The sequence below is a fragment of the Equus przewalskii genome, chromosome 1 (assembly GCF_037783145.1).
Source record: "Equus przewalskii isolate Varuska chromosome 1, EquPr2, whole genome shotgun sequence".
NCBI lineage: Eukaryota > Metazoa > Chordata > Mammalia > Perissodactyla > Equidae > Equus > Equus przewalskii.
The window spans coordinates 31,836,079-31,852,093 of record NC_091831.1 but is presented as its reverse complement, the minus strand read 5'-3'; the positions used below and the strand labels follow the sequence as shown (position 1 = coordinate 31,852,093).

General features: G+C 47.3%; 1 protein-coding gene across 1 annotated transcript in view; it reads right to left on the bottom strand.

Moving 5' to 3' along the window:
- RRP12 (ribosomal RNA processing 12 homolog) overlaps positions 1–11,807 on the bottom strand; it is a 42,639-nt gene extending 30,832 nt beyond the window's left edge. Inside the window, exons 1-3 of the mRNA XM_070560137.1 lie at positions 11,662–11,807; positions 11,445–11,529; positions 7,602–7,789 (exon numbers count right to left, since the gene is read on the bottom strand). The gene's annotated coding sequence lies outside the window, so the exon portion shown is untranslated. The remainder of the gene's footprint in view (positions 1–7,601; positions 7,790–11,444; positions 11,530–11,661) is intronic.
- Between the last annotated feature and the right edge of the window lie 4,208 nt (positions 11,808–16,015).

Genomic DNA, 16,015 nt, shown 5'->3' with positions numbered 1-16,015 from the left:
TTATATGGTCTGAATTTTCCTCCTTGCTAGGGTCTAAATGTTTGTATCCCCCCAAAATTCCTATGATAATTTTTTTTTTTTAGACACCAAAATCCCTATCTAACTCCCTAAGATAATAGTATTAGGAGGTGGGGCCTTTGGGAGGTGCTTAAGTCGTTAAGGTGGAACCCTTATGAACGGAATGAGTGCTTTATAAAAGAGGGTCCGGAGAGTTCCCTAGCCCCTGCCACCATGTGAAGACTCAGTGAAAAGGTGCCAGCTGTGAGCCAGGAAGTGGGCCCTCACCCAATCATGGGGGCACTCTGGTCTCAGACTCTGAGCCTCCAGAACTGTGAGAAATCAATTTCTGTTGTTTATAAGCTACCCAGTCTGCGGCATTTTGTTCTAGCAGCCCGAACAGACTAAGACATCCCTTGTTCTTAAATAGACAAGTTCCTAAAGATCTTTAAAATATTAGTTGCAGCTGATCTCTGGGGTGCCTGTGAAGAACATAGACTCCTGGCATCCTCTCCACAATATAAATTCCATGATGACAGGAATTTTGTCTTTGCCACTTCCATTCGCAGCACCTAGAACAGTGCCTGGCACATAGTAGGTACTCAACAAATTATTGCTGAATGAATGAATGAACGAATGAGTAGATGAGTGTTATGGAGGGAATAAAAGCTCTAAAATGAGAGCACAAATTATAAAAATTCAAGCATAAATGTAAATACCAATTAGTCTTTTCTTAGGCAAACTGAGATGGTCTTTCTTTCCAGTTAGAAATGCAAAGCTCCAAACATACATCTCTGAGGGAGTTAAGAGGTGCCAAGAACCAAAGAGCTGGGAATGGAGAGTAAAGGAAAGGCGGGCATGAAATTCGTGAACCTGTGGGGTTGGTGCTGGAAGCAGACACCTGAACCGCCATCTAGGTGACAGGTCACATGCTGGTGAGTGACAATTCTTTCACTGTTCTGCAGTAAAATAAGTACAATATAGTGATGCTGGTGTTCAAATGCCCTTCCTTTTATAAAGCAATAGTGAGAATAAAAGGAAGAGGCTTTTTTTCCAAAGACTATTATTTGCCAAAATAAAGAATAGGCAACATTTTGTCAGGCTTATTCCTTTTTAAAACAAGTTTACTAATCTGTGAAATTCAAAATAGCTGTAAACCAACTCTTCATTTGAATATCTGAACCAACTCTTCATTTCACCAAATCCAGAAAACTGAAGTGATTTGCATAAGTTCCCACAGCCTGGTGGTTTATTCAATGAGACACAGAAAGCACTAAGCACCGAGGAAAAGATCAACAAACTAGAATACATTAAATGTAAGAAATTCTGCTCATGGAAAGACACCATAAAGAGCACTAGGAGGCAAGTCAAAGAGTGGGAGAAGATATTTCCAATACATATAACTAACAAAGTACATCAGAATATATAAAGAACCCCTACAAATCAATAAGAACAAGGCAGACAATTCAATAAAAAGAATTGCCAAGAGACATGAACAGGCACTTCACAGAAGTGGATAGCCAAATGACCAATAAACATTTGAAAAGATGCTCAATCTCATTAACCAACAGGGAAATGCAAATTAAAACCACAAGGAAATGCCACTACACACCCACCAGAATAGCTAAAATTTAAAAGACTAGCCCAGGCTGGCCCAATGGCACAGCACTTAAGTTTCCACGTTCCACTTCGGCAGCCTAGGGTTCGCTGGTTCAGATCCTGGGTGTGGACCTACGCACCACTTGTCAAGCCATGCTGTGGCAGGCATCCCACACATAAAGTCGAGGAAGATGGGCACAGATGTTAGCTCAGGGCCAGTCTTCCTCAGCAAAAAGAGGAGGATTGGCAGCAGATGTTAGCTCAGGGCTAATCTTCCTCAAAATAAATAAATAAAAGATAAATAAATAAAAAGACTAGCCATTCTAAGTGTTGGTGAGGATGTAGATAGCCAAATAGTGGAAAATACTGGAAATGATCCAAATGTCTACCAACAGTAGAACAGATAAATAAATTGTGGTATATTGATATAATGGGATTAATACCATATTCGGCTGTATACAGCAATGAGAACAAGCAAACTACTGCTACATGGAACGCATGTATGATCTAAGAAGACTCCAGAAAACACAAAAAAGCATGATTCCACTTAGATGGAGTTCAAAACCAGGCACGACTTATCTCTATTATTAGAAGTCAGGATAGCAGTTACAATGGTGTTAATAACTGAGAGAGGGCACAAAGGGTGTGGTAATATTCTAAGTTCTTATCAGAAGGGAGGTTACGTGGATGTATTCACTGTGTGATAATTCACTGAGCTGTGCACTTAGAATTTGTGCGTTTTCTGTATATATCACACTTCACTAGTTTGCTAAAAATAAAAAGTGGTCCTTGCACACAGAGCAGAAAGAGCATAAAGATTGTCAACGTGAGAAAGCATCATTGCAGAGAAGACAGCTGAGCACTGACTCTGGGCCCCGCACGTCCAGCCACAGGAGCCAACACCACCACCCTCTGGTTGAGCCCCACTCCAGGGACACAGGCTGAGACCTGGGCAGTAAGGCTGAGATAAGGGAACTGGTGGCCTGGGGAGGAAGAGGAAGGCGAGTTTGGAAACTGCTGTGAGCAAGCTGGTGCTCACAACCACAGGTCTAGACGTGGGGACAGTTCCTGAGAGAGGGCACAGAAAGTGTTGGGTTCGGATCTCAAGTTACTTTATAGCATGACACTGAGCAAGGATTTAAATTCTCTGAGTCTCCATTTCATACTCTGTAAAGTGGTGATAATAATACTGAACCCACTGGGCTGCTCTGAGGATTCAATGTGAAAGTGTGTGTGTCTGTCAAAACACACACAACTCCAAAAATGTCGTCGTTAGTGGTACCCTGCGAAGGGTGCGGTGGTGCACCTTTGACACCAGAGGGAGCTCTGCAAACAACCAGTGAAAGCTAAAACCGTGCAGAGAGGCAGCAATAACTGCTGAGCAGGCTGGGATTTTGCAAATCAGATGGGGAGATAAGAGGTCCAGGGTAGTGGCAGCCTTCCCATCCTTTTCCCAGGGAGCAGACAACTGCTGGCCTCCATACTGAGTCTGCATCATAACTGGATACAGCCCTTGGATGAAACATCAGTCTGGAATTGGGATTGGAGAGGCCATAGGCCACTTGCTGGCACTCTATCCTGAGGCATCTGCTCAGAACCTCTTCCAGAAGGCATGGGGTTCCAGGAGAGGGGACGAGAGGCATCCAGATGGCCTGAGCATACTCTCTCCCCACACCCCAAGGTTCTCCTTTTTGATGAAGGACCAACTTCCCTGCACCTGAATTCCAGCAACATCTTCCACCCAGAGGAATTAGCCATCTCCATGATTAGCCATACTACATATGGCTAATGAGGACCGCTCACATTTGTAGGATGGGTTCGGTAGTTAGAGCTTCTGGGTTAGAATCGAAGTACCACCACTTCCTGTCTAACCTTGAGCAAGTCACCTTACTCTCTGAGCCTGAGTTTTCCTCATCTGTAAAATGGAGATAAGAATGTATAACCAAGGGCCGGCCCGGTGGCGTAGCAGTTAAGTTCACACACTCGTTTTCATTGGCCTGGGGTTCACCAGCTTGGATGCCGCGCATGGACCTATGCACCACTTACCAAGCCATGTGGTGGCAGGCGTCTCACATATAAAATAAAGGAAGATGGCACAGATGTTAGCTCAGGGCCAACCTTCTTCAGCAAAAAGAGGAGGATTGGTGGTGGATGTTAGCTCAGGGCTAGTCTTCCTCAAAAAAAAAAAAAAGAAAAGAAAAAGAATGTCTAACTATAGGGTGTATAAGAACTAAACAATACATGTAAAGTACTTAGAACAAAGTAAATAAATAAATAAATAATACACATAAAGTGCTTAGAACACTGCCTGGCACATAGTAAGAAGGCAATAAAGGTGAGCTAATTATTATTATCCAAAAAACTCTTCTTAAATTGCAAAACACTTTTTCACCTATTATCTAAGTGAGGAGGACAGAGCAGGTCTTCATTTCACAGATGGGAAAACATGGTTCCAAGAGGTTCAGTGACACTCCCAAGGTCACACAGTCAGTGGATGGGCAGAAGCTGGGACATCCAACTCTTAGCCCAGGAGCCCCCTCTGCAGCCACTGTTCTTAAAAACGTCTGTGAGGCTTGTGTGGAGGGAACAGGGCTGCTGCCGCCTGATAAATAAATGAAAAGCAGTAAGATATGTTGGAGAATATGAGGAAACCATTTGGTTTAAAACTAATTCGGCCCGACATGGTTTTTCCAAAAGGGCCTGACGTGGCCTGTTAAACATGCATTGCACATCTGCTTTAAACATCTACTATGTCCCTAAGACAAGAATGATGCCCTTAAAGATAGAGATGTAACTTCCTTCCATATCAGCATTTCTTTAAGGATAAGCATCTCTTCCTGGAAACTAAGGATTAATTACCAACCTGCTGTGCTCACTTTGTGACTACTGACCTGCTGGCTCCCACCCTGCTGTGCCAGCCAAGCATCTCATGACAGTAGAAAAAGAGATATTCCTGTCATATGTGCTGTATGCTCTTTGTTCCAAGACGGTATATAACCACGCTGTACACCCCACTTCTTTGGTGCCCTTCCTTCCTTGGGGAAGGAAGTCCCTGGGTTATAGTCCTCAAACCTAGCTCATAATAAACTCACCCCAATTTTGATTTATAAATTAATTATGGATTATTTGTGTCAACAACTCAAAGTGCTGAGCCCAAGGGGAGCAGGAAGGCCATGTTTAGGTCAGTGGGGCTGTAATTGGTTATGACACTGGGCCAGAGGAAAGGGAAGTTGAGGCTTAGCCTCCTGCCTCGAAGAGGCAGAGGATGGTTTGGGTGTTTAACTTAGGACTCAAGCTCTGGGGGAGGGAGAGGCGCTTTGTCGCCAGGGGCAGCCCATCCTGACCCAGGCGGTGGAGTGGCAGCTGCTCCGGAGGGTTTCCCTAACTGCGGAAGCTGTGTTGAAACTCGGGCTTGGGACTTAGGCAAGCCTGCATTTGGAGCTACATCCTAGGTGTGACCGGGGGCAGGCGGCTGAACTTTTTGAGCCGCAGCTTCCTCATCTGAAAATGGGGCTGCTGTTCTGAGGCTAAAATGAGATAATGCATGCAGAATGCTTAGCACCATGCCTGGCACATCACCACTGCAGAAAGCCGAGAGTCCCTTGGCTTCAGGGGCATTAACATTCCATTTGGCCAAAGAAGAGCTTTCAGGAAGAAGAGCTTGCCTCCTAGAGTAAGTCTGGAGGGACAAGCGGATGGCCTGGTACACTAAAGAGGATGTGTGTTTCCCTTCAGTGTGGAGGGACTGGAGTCTGGGCACATGTGCTCTTGCTCAAAGAGGGGACTGTCCCCAAGGTGGAGTCCACCCTTTTTTCCCAGCTGACAAGAGGTGTCCATAGGTGGCAGGAGGGAGTCTGGGGGAGCAGAGACAGCGTGATAGCCATTCCACCTGGCATCATTTTTTTTTTTTTTTTTTGCTTTTTTCTCCCAAATCCCCCCAGTACATAGTTGTATATTTTTAGTTGTGGGTCATTCTATTTGTGGCATGTGGGATGCCACCTCAACATGGCCTGGTGAGTGATGCCACGTCTGCGCCCAGGATCTGAACTGGTGAAACTCTGGGCCACCAAAGCAGAGCGTGAACTTAACCACTCGGCCACAGGGCAGGCCCCCTCCACCTGGCATCCCGATCCCCCAAATTCATTCTTACTCCACAATTAAACCTTTCCCTGCTTGCTGCTTCAAACTCCCCATTCTCGTCAGGGCCTCTGTATCAGTAAGGAATCATGTTCAGCTACTGTAAGAGAGACTTCGCTATAGTGGCTTAAACACGTGAGGTTAATTCTTTCACATTCAGGAAATCAGGAGGTAGGTGGGCAGTCCAAGCTGGCATAGTGCCTCCGCAGAGTCTTCAGGGTCCTGGGGTCCCTCTCCTTTTCTTCTCCACCCTTCAGGGTATGTGACTTCCATCCTCAGTATCACCTCATGCTCCAAAGTTGGGCTGCAGAAGCTCCAACCATCACATTCACAATCCAGGCCAAGTCCCAGACTCAGTGAGAAGGAAGGGAGGAAGAGCCAAAAGGTGCACCTCACGGCCAAGTCAGCTCCCTTTAAGCCAGTTCCACTTAGATACGATTGGCCAGAACTTAGCAATTTGGCCAAACTTAGCTGCAGAGAAGGCTGAGACAGGGAGTCTTGTAGTTGGGAACATTGCAGCCCCAACCTTTCCCCCAAAATAGAAGTCCTATTGCTAAGGTAGAAGGGAAGAATTGATACTGGGTGGGCAGTGAGCAGCCTCTGGATCTCAGGGAGGTGTTAGGAGGACTGGTTCTCATCAATTTAACTCAGTTACAGACCCAAAAGTTCTTTCTTGACCACCTATTATGTGCTAGGCACTGTGCTAAGGGAGCATATGAAGGTACGTAAAGATGCTTAAAGATTCTCGCTCTGCTCTTAAGAAAACTAGAGGTTGATGGTGCTAAGATAAGCACAAAACCCTCTGGTCTCATTTGTAAATCGAAGACGTTGTATCTAATGCTCTCTAGGGCACCTAGTAACTTTAATGCTCACTGATGCTCGATTCGCAGAATTGCATTTTGCTTCTCTGCCTGCCCCCTGACTGTGAACCCCCTGAGGACAGGGACCATGTCTAGTCCACTCTTGTGACATCAGAGCCTACCATGGTGTCTAGCACATAGTAGGTGTGCAACAGATCTATTTGCCAAATGAATACATGACACAGGCAGAGCTCAGCTAGAGGGGCAAGAGAGGTTCAGGTGAAACTTTTGGGCTCCAAGAAGATGCTCTCATATAGGGGGGCTGTCAGAAGGCTATCTTTGATGAGGAGGTGAATTTTTTTGTTTTGAGGAAGATTAGCCCTGAGCTAACATCTGCTGCCAATCCTCTTCTTTTTGTTGAGGAAGACTGGCCCTGAGCTAACATCCGTCTCCATCTTCCTCTACTTTCTATGTGGGATGCCTAGCACAGCATGGCTTGCCAAGCGGTGCCGTGCCTGGGCCCCCAAAGCAGAATGTGCGAACTTAACTGCTGCGCCACTGGGCCAGCCCCGTGGAGGAGGTGACTTTTTGAAAGTGAAACTGGCAGGATAGATTGGGAGCAGATCCTGAAGGGCCTTGAGGGCCAGGCTAAGGAATCTGGATTTTAATAGGGAGTTTTGGAAGGTTGCAATCTGGGAAAAGAACTTAGCAGTCTTGTACTTTAGGAGTATTGGTCCTCCATTTATTCAACTGACATAGATTGCTGCCCTGTATATCAGGTGTTGGGGCAGAGAGGAGGAGAGGAAAATAACATTTAACGAATGTCTGTGTGTCAGAGACTCTTCATGGTAGTAACAATAATAACCACCATTTATTAGCCCTCGCTGAGCTGGGCACCACGCCAAGCACCTTACACACATGATCCTGCTGAGTCCTCACAACCACTCTGTGCAGTAGGTGCTGTTATTATCCATGGTTTGCAGATGGGGAAACCAAAGCTGGGAAAAGCCAAGAAAGTTGCTTACATTCTCCACAGCATTAAGTGGTGGAGTTGGAATTATAACTTACTTTTCTCCCAAGTTCTGTTCTTCACAACCGCCTGGTTACAAAGAGATGAAAGTAGCCTAGTTCTCATGTGCAGTGCTAACAAGCTGGTGGGGGTGGCAGCAGAGAAGTCTGGTGGTGACGATCAGGGCCATCATCCAGGTATGCTCAGGAGCTGTGGGAGCCCCGAACCTGGCAGGGTGTGGTCAGGCCTAGGAGGAGAGTCAGGCACAACTGTCAGGTAAGGTGACTGTCTCAGACTGTTCGGGCTGCTATAACAGAATACCATAGACATCGTGGCTTATAAATGACAGTCTGGGAAGCCAAAGATCATGTCACCAGCAGATTCAATGTCAGGTGAGGGTCTGCTTCTTGGCTCATAGTCACTTCTTACTGTGTCTACACATAGCAGAAGAGGTGAGGGAGTTCTGTGGGGTCTCTTTTATAAGGGTACTGATCCACGGGGCTGGCCCAGTGGCATAGTTGTTCAGTTCACACACTCCACTTTGGTGGCCCAGGGTTTTCTGGTTCAGATCCTCTGCTGGGACCTACACACCACTCATCAAGCCATGCTGTGGTGGCATCCCACATACAAAGTAGAGGAAGATTGGCACCAATGTTAGCTCAGGGACAAGCTTCCTCAAAAAAAATAAATAAGGGCACTGATTCAATTCATAAGAGTTCCATCCTCATGACCTAATCATCTCTCATAGGCCCCTACCTCCTGATACCATCACCTTGGGAGTTAAGATTTCAACATATGATGGGGGGAGGGGCAAAAACATTCAGTCCATTGCAGTGGCATTGGAGCTGAATCCTAAGGGATGAACTGGAGTTGACCAGGAAGGTGAGGATGCAGGTACAGGCCAGGCCAAGAGAATAGCAGCTGCAAAGGCACAGGGGCCAGTAGGAGCATGACATGTTTGCTCTAGAAGTGAGCAAGACTGGAGTCATGGATGCCAGTTAGAGACTACTGTACCAATCCAGACAAGAAATAATGAGGTTTGACACTAAGGCTGTGACAGCAGAGGCAAAGTGGAAGAGAAAGATTGGAGAATATATTTAGGAGCTAGAATGTACAGCACTCGCTGGCTGATCAGTTATGTGCGATAAGCAGGGTTGCTATATGCAGTTGTGCAGACTATGGACTGCTCAATTTCCCAGCAGAAGGATCTGAAATCCAGTCCTCATTGGGGCCTTGTCTAGAAGAAGGGTTGACCTTTTTCTAATTCACCCTTGATACCAGAGAGGCTACCAGTAGCCCTAGAAGTGAGGATAAATTACTCCCAGGAAGGCAGTATTCCAGAATATGAGTGTACCTAAGGAAGAGACCACCTGTCAATATGTGAGACAAAAACCTGAATTTATGACTGACTTAAGGAAGGTGCAGCAAAGCCTGTTGGGTACAATGTCCCTGAGCAGAGCAGGGAACTGACCTATAAGGCGCTGGGAGGTGTGAAGGGCAGCGATGGGCACGCTGGAGGAGGGAGAGTTTAGGGATGGGTTGGTGAACAGTGTGGCTGTTGCTGATTGGCTGTCTTACATAAGCATGGCCACTGAGGCAAATTGTCATTGTTTAATTAAATGGTGATGAGAAGTGCTTAATTAAATGTTTAAAACTGCGGAGGGAGGGTGTTACTTATTGCCATGGCAACAGGACAGTCTTTCCTTGGGATATGAGAACTTTTTTTCTCAAGTGGTTGCTAGCTCTAACCACTCACCCTCCCAGGGGTGTTTTACTTTAACAATGGACCATATTTGCTCAAGGGGATAAATCTCCAGAGGGATTTAGAGGCTGCCTGTGGTGAGACACCCGCCTGGTCCAGGCTGTGGCAATAAGGCTCAGCCTATCCTCTCCTCCGAGATCCTGCAGCTTTCAAGACAGGGATCAGGGATGAAGGAAATCAGTTGCAGAGCAGAGGAAGGCCCCAGCCTGGGGCCACATAGCAAATCAGAAATGGAACCTAGGAGCCCAGACTGCCAGTCACTTGTCTGGGAGGGAGATGCAAGGTGCCAGGACAGAGTTTGGGGCCAGTTTTTATCCCTGCCTCTCCTGAGGCCTCTCCTTTGAGTCTCCCCGTTGGCTCAGCTGGAACCAGCACACTTGCTCAACCACAGCCCTGAGGATCATCCCTGGAGCCACCTGGGGAGACTGGGCGCTGCATCAGGACAGGGACTGAAAGAAGACTGCTGTTGGTCTGCAGCACGGCGGCCGTTTTAGATTCCCCAACCCCCCACCCACGCCCACTTCCCTGCCATTGAGCAAGGGCTCTTGGGCAAGGCTCATGTGGTTTTTGTTTCTTTTTTTTTAAATAATCTTTAAAACTTTTTTTAAAACAGCTTTACTGAGACATAACTCACATACCATCCACTTCACCTGTTTAAAGTGTACAATTTAATGGCTTTTAGTGTACTTACAGATATGTGCAATCAACACCATAGTCAATTTTAGAACATCTCATCTCCTCACAGAGAAACCCCATACGCCTTATGTCTCACGCCCCAGCCCTCCCAGCACTAGGCAACCACTAATTACTTTCAGTCGCCATAGACTTACTTATTCTGGACATTTCATATAAATGAAATCATACAATATGTCACCTTTTGTGACTGACTTCTTTCACTCAGCACGATGTTTTCAAGATTCATCCATGTTACAGCAGGTGTCACTACTTTGTTCCTTTTTATTGCCAAACAATGTACCATCGTATGGATATAGCACATTTTCTTTATCCACTCATCAGTTGATGGACAATTGGGCTTGTTTCCACCTTTTGGCTATTGTGAATAATGCTGCTATGAACATTTGTGTGTGAGATTTGGTGCGGACCTATGCCTCCATTTCTCTTGAGTATACACCCATGAGTGGAATTGTTGGGTCATATGGTAACTCTGTGTTTAACCATTTGAGGAACTCATGTGGCTTTCTTATGGTTGTTCTTTCTTGTTCTTGTTTCTTAGCTGGGCAGTCCTGAGCCGGCTCCCATTGTCACCTCTGGAAGACGGGCATTTTCCTCCACTGCAGTCAGAAATACAACAGCTACCAGCTCCCCTGCTCTACCCCTGGCAAAATCCTTAACAGGTATGTTGGAAACCTGCTCACCTTGCTGTTGACTGACAGGTACCTTTAGTAGCTTTCCTCAGTCAGTCAGTGAGTAGTCACTAAGTGCTGATCTAAAAACATTTCTGATACATTTACAGAATGTACTTGTGGCAGCCCTGAGAATACACCCCTCAGATCTCATACAGCTGACTGGTGGTGGGCCTCAGCTGCTCACTTTGAAATCCCTCAAGGCATTCAGACAGAGGTGCCCCCGGGCCGTCCAGCCATGACTTGGAATCCCTGCATCAAGGATACAAAGGCCAGACCGGTCCTGGGAGACTGGGAACTCCTCTGAAGTAGGATTCTGGTTCAAGGATGCCCTGAAAGCCTTGCTGGATTTCCCTCAGAGATACACTGCTGTCTAAGTTGCTTCCACCCACTCAACCTTCCGTCCCTCCTCCCTTCCCTCAGGTCACACCTCCTCCCCAGCCCTGTCACAGTCCCTCCCCATTGCCTGTCTCAGGCATTTCCCCTAAAACCTTTCCTGCAAATCCTGTTGTGGCAACTGCTTCTCAGAGATCCTGGACTAACGCATTACTAATCTCCCAGTCATTCCTTAAATCTCACGCAAATTAATCTCAAATATGGAAGTGTCTGTCTCTTTTGTACTTAGAATTTAATGCAAAGAAAATATAGACTAGGAAAACAGTTTTACATGAAAGAAAGTAGAAAGGCAAAAAGGTTAATTTACTGCCCCGTTATGAGCATTTTTACCATCATAGTTATCACATGCAGGGCCTGGAGGCAGAGGGCCTGGCACACACCTCGTGGCTGTTCAGAGACTGAGAGCTCCACACATCCACCCGGAAGGGCTGGGACTCGGGCTGGGGGGCACCCTCAAGTCTGAAGCTGGATTTTGAGGTCAGAGAAACAAAGCGTGTTGTCAGGAGAGTCATAAGGACACAAAACGGCAAGAAGCCACAAGCCCGCAGCAGAACCCTCCTCTGCTTCTCCAGCAGCACCAGTTCCAGCTCTGTCTACCTTCAGACAGTGGCCACTGAGGGCTGGAGCACGTGCTCTCCCCCTCGTCAAGGCGCCGCTTCCTTTCCTCGAAGCTCCGAGTCTTGAGGCATCGGCTGCCATCATCGGGCTCACTCCCTCTCGCAGGCAGAGCTCCTCTCCTCTGCAGAGACCTGCTGAGCTGGGGATGAGTTTGCAAGATGTTCTACAAGTCAAGGCGCGTGCTGTCCCGACAGGGAGTCCGCTGGGCTGAATGGCACCTGCCTCTCCTTCCACCCGGCAGAAAACTTGGTTTGCCCGCTGAGATTCTAAATCGGGCCCTCACTGAATGTTCTGTACTTGATAAGGGAGTTCTTCTTCTGTGGAAAAAATAAATGGGAAGGGAAGGTGGAGAGAGGGCTTTATGGTTTTAAGGGACATTGGAGGGCAGGAGGGCAGTGACGACTGATTATCCTCATCTGAGTTTTTGTAACAACTTAACCGAAAGCTGGTGATTTGAAAGCTGTTATAGTCCTGGGAATTTCCCTGAGGCTGGAGGAACTAAAGCACTGTGCTGCAGGGAGGCTGTCTGCCCTAAAAGTTCAGGGCTTGGAGGCTGGCAGGAGGCTTGTCATGATAAGTGCCCCTGGCCCAGGAGATGACAGTTAAGAAGGCTCTGGAGCACAGATCCCCACCCCCACGCCCACACTCCATACGGCAAGGGGGACTTATGTGACCACAGATGCTCCTGTGAGGCAGAGAGGGAGGGCAGTGACCTGGTTAGGAGCTGTGCAGTGGGTCCCTCAGGCTGCTCCAGAAGCTGGACCCCAGCTGTGCTCACTGCCCCTCGCAATTGTTTTGTTCTTAGGATATGTGAATGCTCTCCTGCATCTGCCCAGTTCTTTAGAAGGGCCCAGGAATCAGCCCTGACAAATGTGTCTGTGTGTCTTGTGTTCAGTAGAGATAACAATTAAGATTAAAAAAAAAAAGTAGTGGAGGGCGAAACACACTGGTTTATCCTTACCCTTACTGATGTTTGAGAAATCTCCCTGGTTTGATAAGCTCTAAGCTTCTTCCCAGATTTGTGATGCTCTGATAGATGCTGAACGAATCCCCCTCTGCACCCAGGAATTCTGGTTTCCAGCTGCAAAGCCTGCGTGGTCTTCTCCAATCCCCTCCCTCTCTGGATCATTCTGAGCCCCTGTCTCTCTCTTCCTTTTTTTTTTTTTTTTTTTTTTGAGGAAGATTAGCCCTGAGCTAACATCCCCTGCCAATCCTCCTCTTTTTGCTGAGGAAGATTGGCTCTGAGCTAACATCCATGCCCATCTTCCGCTATTTTTTCATATGTGGGACACTGGCCACAGCATGGCTTGATGAGCAGTGCGTAGGTCCACACTCAGGATCTGGGCCTCCGAACCCTGGGTCGCCAAAGTGGAGCACGTGAACTTAACCACTACACCACCAGGCCAGCCCTGTCTCTCTCTTCCTGACCCAGCAAGCCCCAACTTTGGGGCCCTTCCCTGTGGATTGTCTCTGACTTCTCACTGATGAATCTGGACACTGCTGAACGGTTCATCTCACTTTCCTCATCTGTTAACGTGAGTTGGGGGTGGCAGGAGATGGGGACTTGCAGTGGGGGATTTCCAAGGTCTCTCCCAGCTTGGACACTCAGGAATTCTCAGGAAGTCTACCAAGAGCAAAGGCATCATGCCAAGTGCACTGTGCGTGTGGTGTATAAAATAGTTAAGATGTAGTGCCCACCCTCAAGGAGTTTCTAGTTGAGTAGATCTGATGTATACATAAAAACCCCACTCTGATGGTCCAAGGTGGGTACAGATCCTGTAAGTGAGGTGCATAAAGTTGCCAGAGTTCCTCAGAATTCCAGGGAGATGAGAGATTCCTTCTGGAGGGGAGGGGGTTGGTGAAGGGAATAAAGCAGGATTCCTGAATTCCTTCCCAAGGCTGGTGGTGCAGATGCCTGTGGCCTCCTGCCCAAAGTATCCTCGTTATCTGCCCAGTTCCAATCCCAGTGGGCAAGCCATCCCCAACCAGGCATCCTGCAGGAAGGGAAGTCTGTCCATGGACCCCTGGATTCACACCCTCTAAATTGGTGCCCCTCATTAAATCTTCTTTGCCTTCTTGATCACATTGCTCATAATATTTATGAATATGTTAATAATATATTTATTATTATTATTTATGACTATTTGCTAGGTACAGTGCTGATTCCCACACATCATCTCATTTATTCCTCACAACAGTGCTTTAGATTGGTATGAATATGATTATTGCCCCAGTTTACAGATGGGGAAACTGAGGATGAGAAGTTGAGTGACCCATCTTAGATCCCATGGCTAACCAGAAACAGAGACATATTTGAACTCAGATTTCTTCCTACTCACACTTCCTGCTCATTACAGAAATGTGAGAACCCGACTAGATAAGAGCCCAGAAATCTCGAAGAGAAGCAGAGAGCAAAGGGAGGAGAAAGGGACATAGTGGGAGTTAGACTGGAAGCATGGGTTAGGGCCAGGGCAGAGGGACAAAAAGTGCAGTCTGAAAAGCCAAGGGCAAGGCTGGCAAAGCTCTCCCTGGGAGGGCCTGGGCATCAGGATTGGGAGGACCAAGCAGCAGGAACGACCAGAAGGAGAACTTCCTAAAAAGGAGTCCTTCAAGGACTGCCATGTGGGCCACGCCGGGAGCTTGAACAAGGAAGCCTTCAAGGGCAGTTCTCGTTTTGCAGCCCTGGGATTCTGTGACCTCCGGTGTAGCTCTTAGTGCTGGGCGTCATCCCAGTCACCTCTCTGGTCACTGAATTCCATTTTCTCCCGGTTACAGAGGACAGAGGCAGTGCAGCACTGTGGTCAGAGTGTATACTAGGCCATCGAACTGCCTGGGTTTGAGTGCTGGTTCCTCCTCCACTTCCAAGCTGTGACTTTGGACAAATTATTTCTCTGGGTCTCGGTTTCTCATCTGTGGAACGGAGCTATACAGTATCTACATTAGGTGAATTGCTGGGGGGTTGAGATAATACATTAAAATACTTGACACACTAAGCAAACAGTAGCTATCATGATGATTTATCTCCAAACCAGTCTCATGTGTTTAGGTTCTTGACGTTCCCACAATGCCTTTTCTCTGCCTCTCAAATCCTTCCCACTCTTCAAAGTCAACAAATGCCTAAAATCCAACAAAAAGGCAGAGGCCATAGAGGGTAGTAGGTAAGAGCACACGTGGACTTGGGAGCCAGCCAGCCTAGGCTTACATCCTGCTTCCTGTAACCTTGGACAAATTACTTCACCTTTCACTTTCCTCATGAGTGGATGGGAAAATAGTCTTACTTGCCTCATAGGATCTTTATGATGATATGAGGATAAAGTGAATTAACATTTGTAAAGCACTTTTTTTTTTTGCTTGAGGAAGATTGCCCCTGAGCTAATATCTATGGCAATCTTTCTCTATTTTGTATGTGGGATGCCTCCATAGCGTGGCTTGATGAGTGGCATGTAGGTCCACCCCTGGGAACCCCCAGGCCACTAAAGCTGAGTGTGCAAACTTAACCACACCACCAGGCAGGCCCCTGTAAAGCACCCTTAACACTGCCTGGCACATAGTAGTTGTTTTATGAGTGAATATTAGAAACTTTTCTAGAATCTCTGTCAAAATACAGCACACAGCACCATTTCATTGTTAGCTGTTTACATGTGGGTCTTATTCAAACTGCCTGCTCTGAAGGGCAGTAGGCCCTGGGCTGTGCTTGCTCAGCAAAAGCCCACAAGCCCACTGCAACCATGTGTCCTCCCTTCTCCCTTCTAGGCACGACGCCCAGCTGCTGGGACGTGTAACAACACAGGCTTGGCTAGCCAGGATTCTACCTTACTCACTTCAAGAACATCGTGTCTTGAAGGGACACAGAGGCCCTCTGCGTGAGCTACTGTTCCTGGGAACCGCAGTTGTACCAAGAACAGCCCCTTGGCAAACATACAGCCTTTGCATCCCCTGTGTATATAGGAAACCCCTCCCCACCCACAGTTGTAGGTCCACATTGCTGTCCAGCTGGAGGCCACTGGACCTCCCTGTAAGTGACTCTCAATAAACGTTTATGTCTGTTTGCTGTCTCTGGGTCTTTTCTTTGGTTTCTGGGCAACCTATCCTGCACTGCTCACCCGGACAGGGGTGTGGTGGAACATGCAGAAAACACATTCAACCCATCTTCGACCCTAGCCCACTGCCTGACTCATGTTTAGTGCTTAAAAAAGGAGCTAGACTGAAAGAAACCAGGAGAGAGCTGCATGGGCAGCAGAGCGCTGTCCAGACAAGCACATATTTAAATTGCTGATCCGGTGTCGGGGAGGAACAGGCAGTGACTCTCCTCTTTCTGGAATGTTTGACAGGG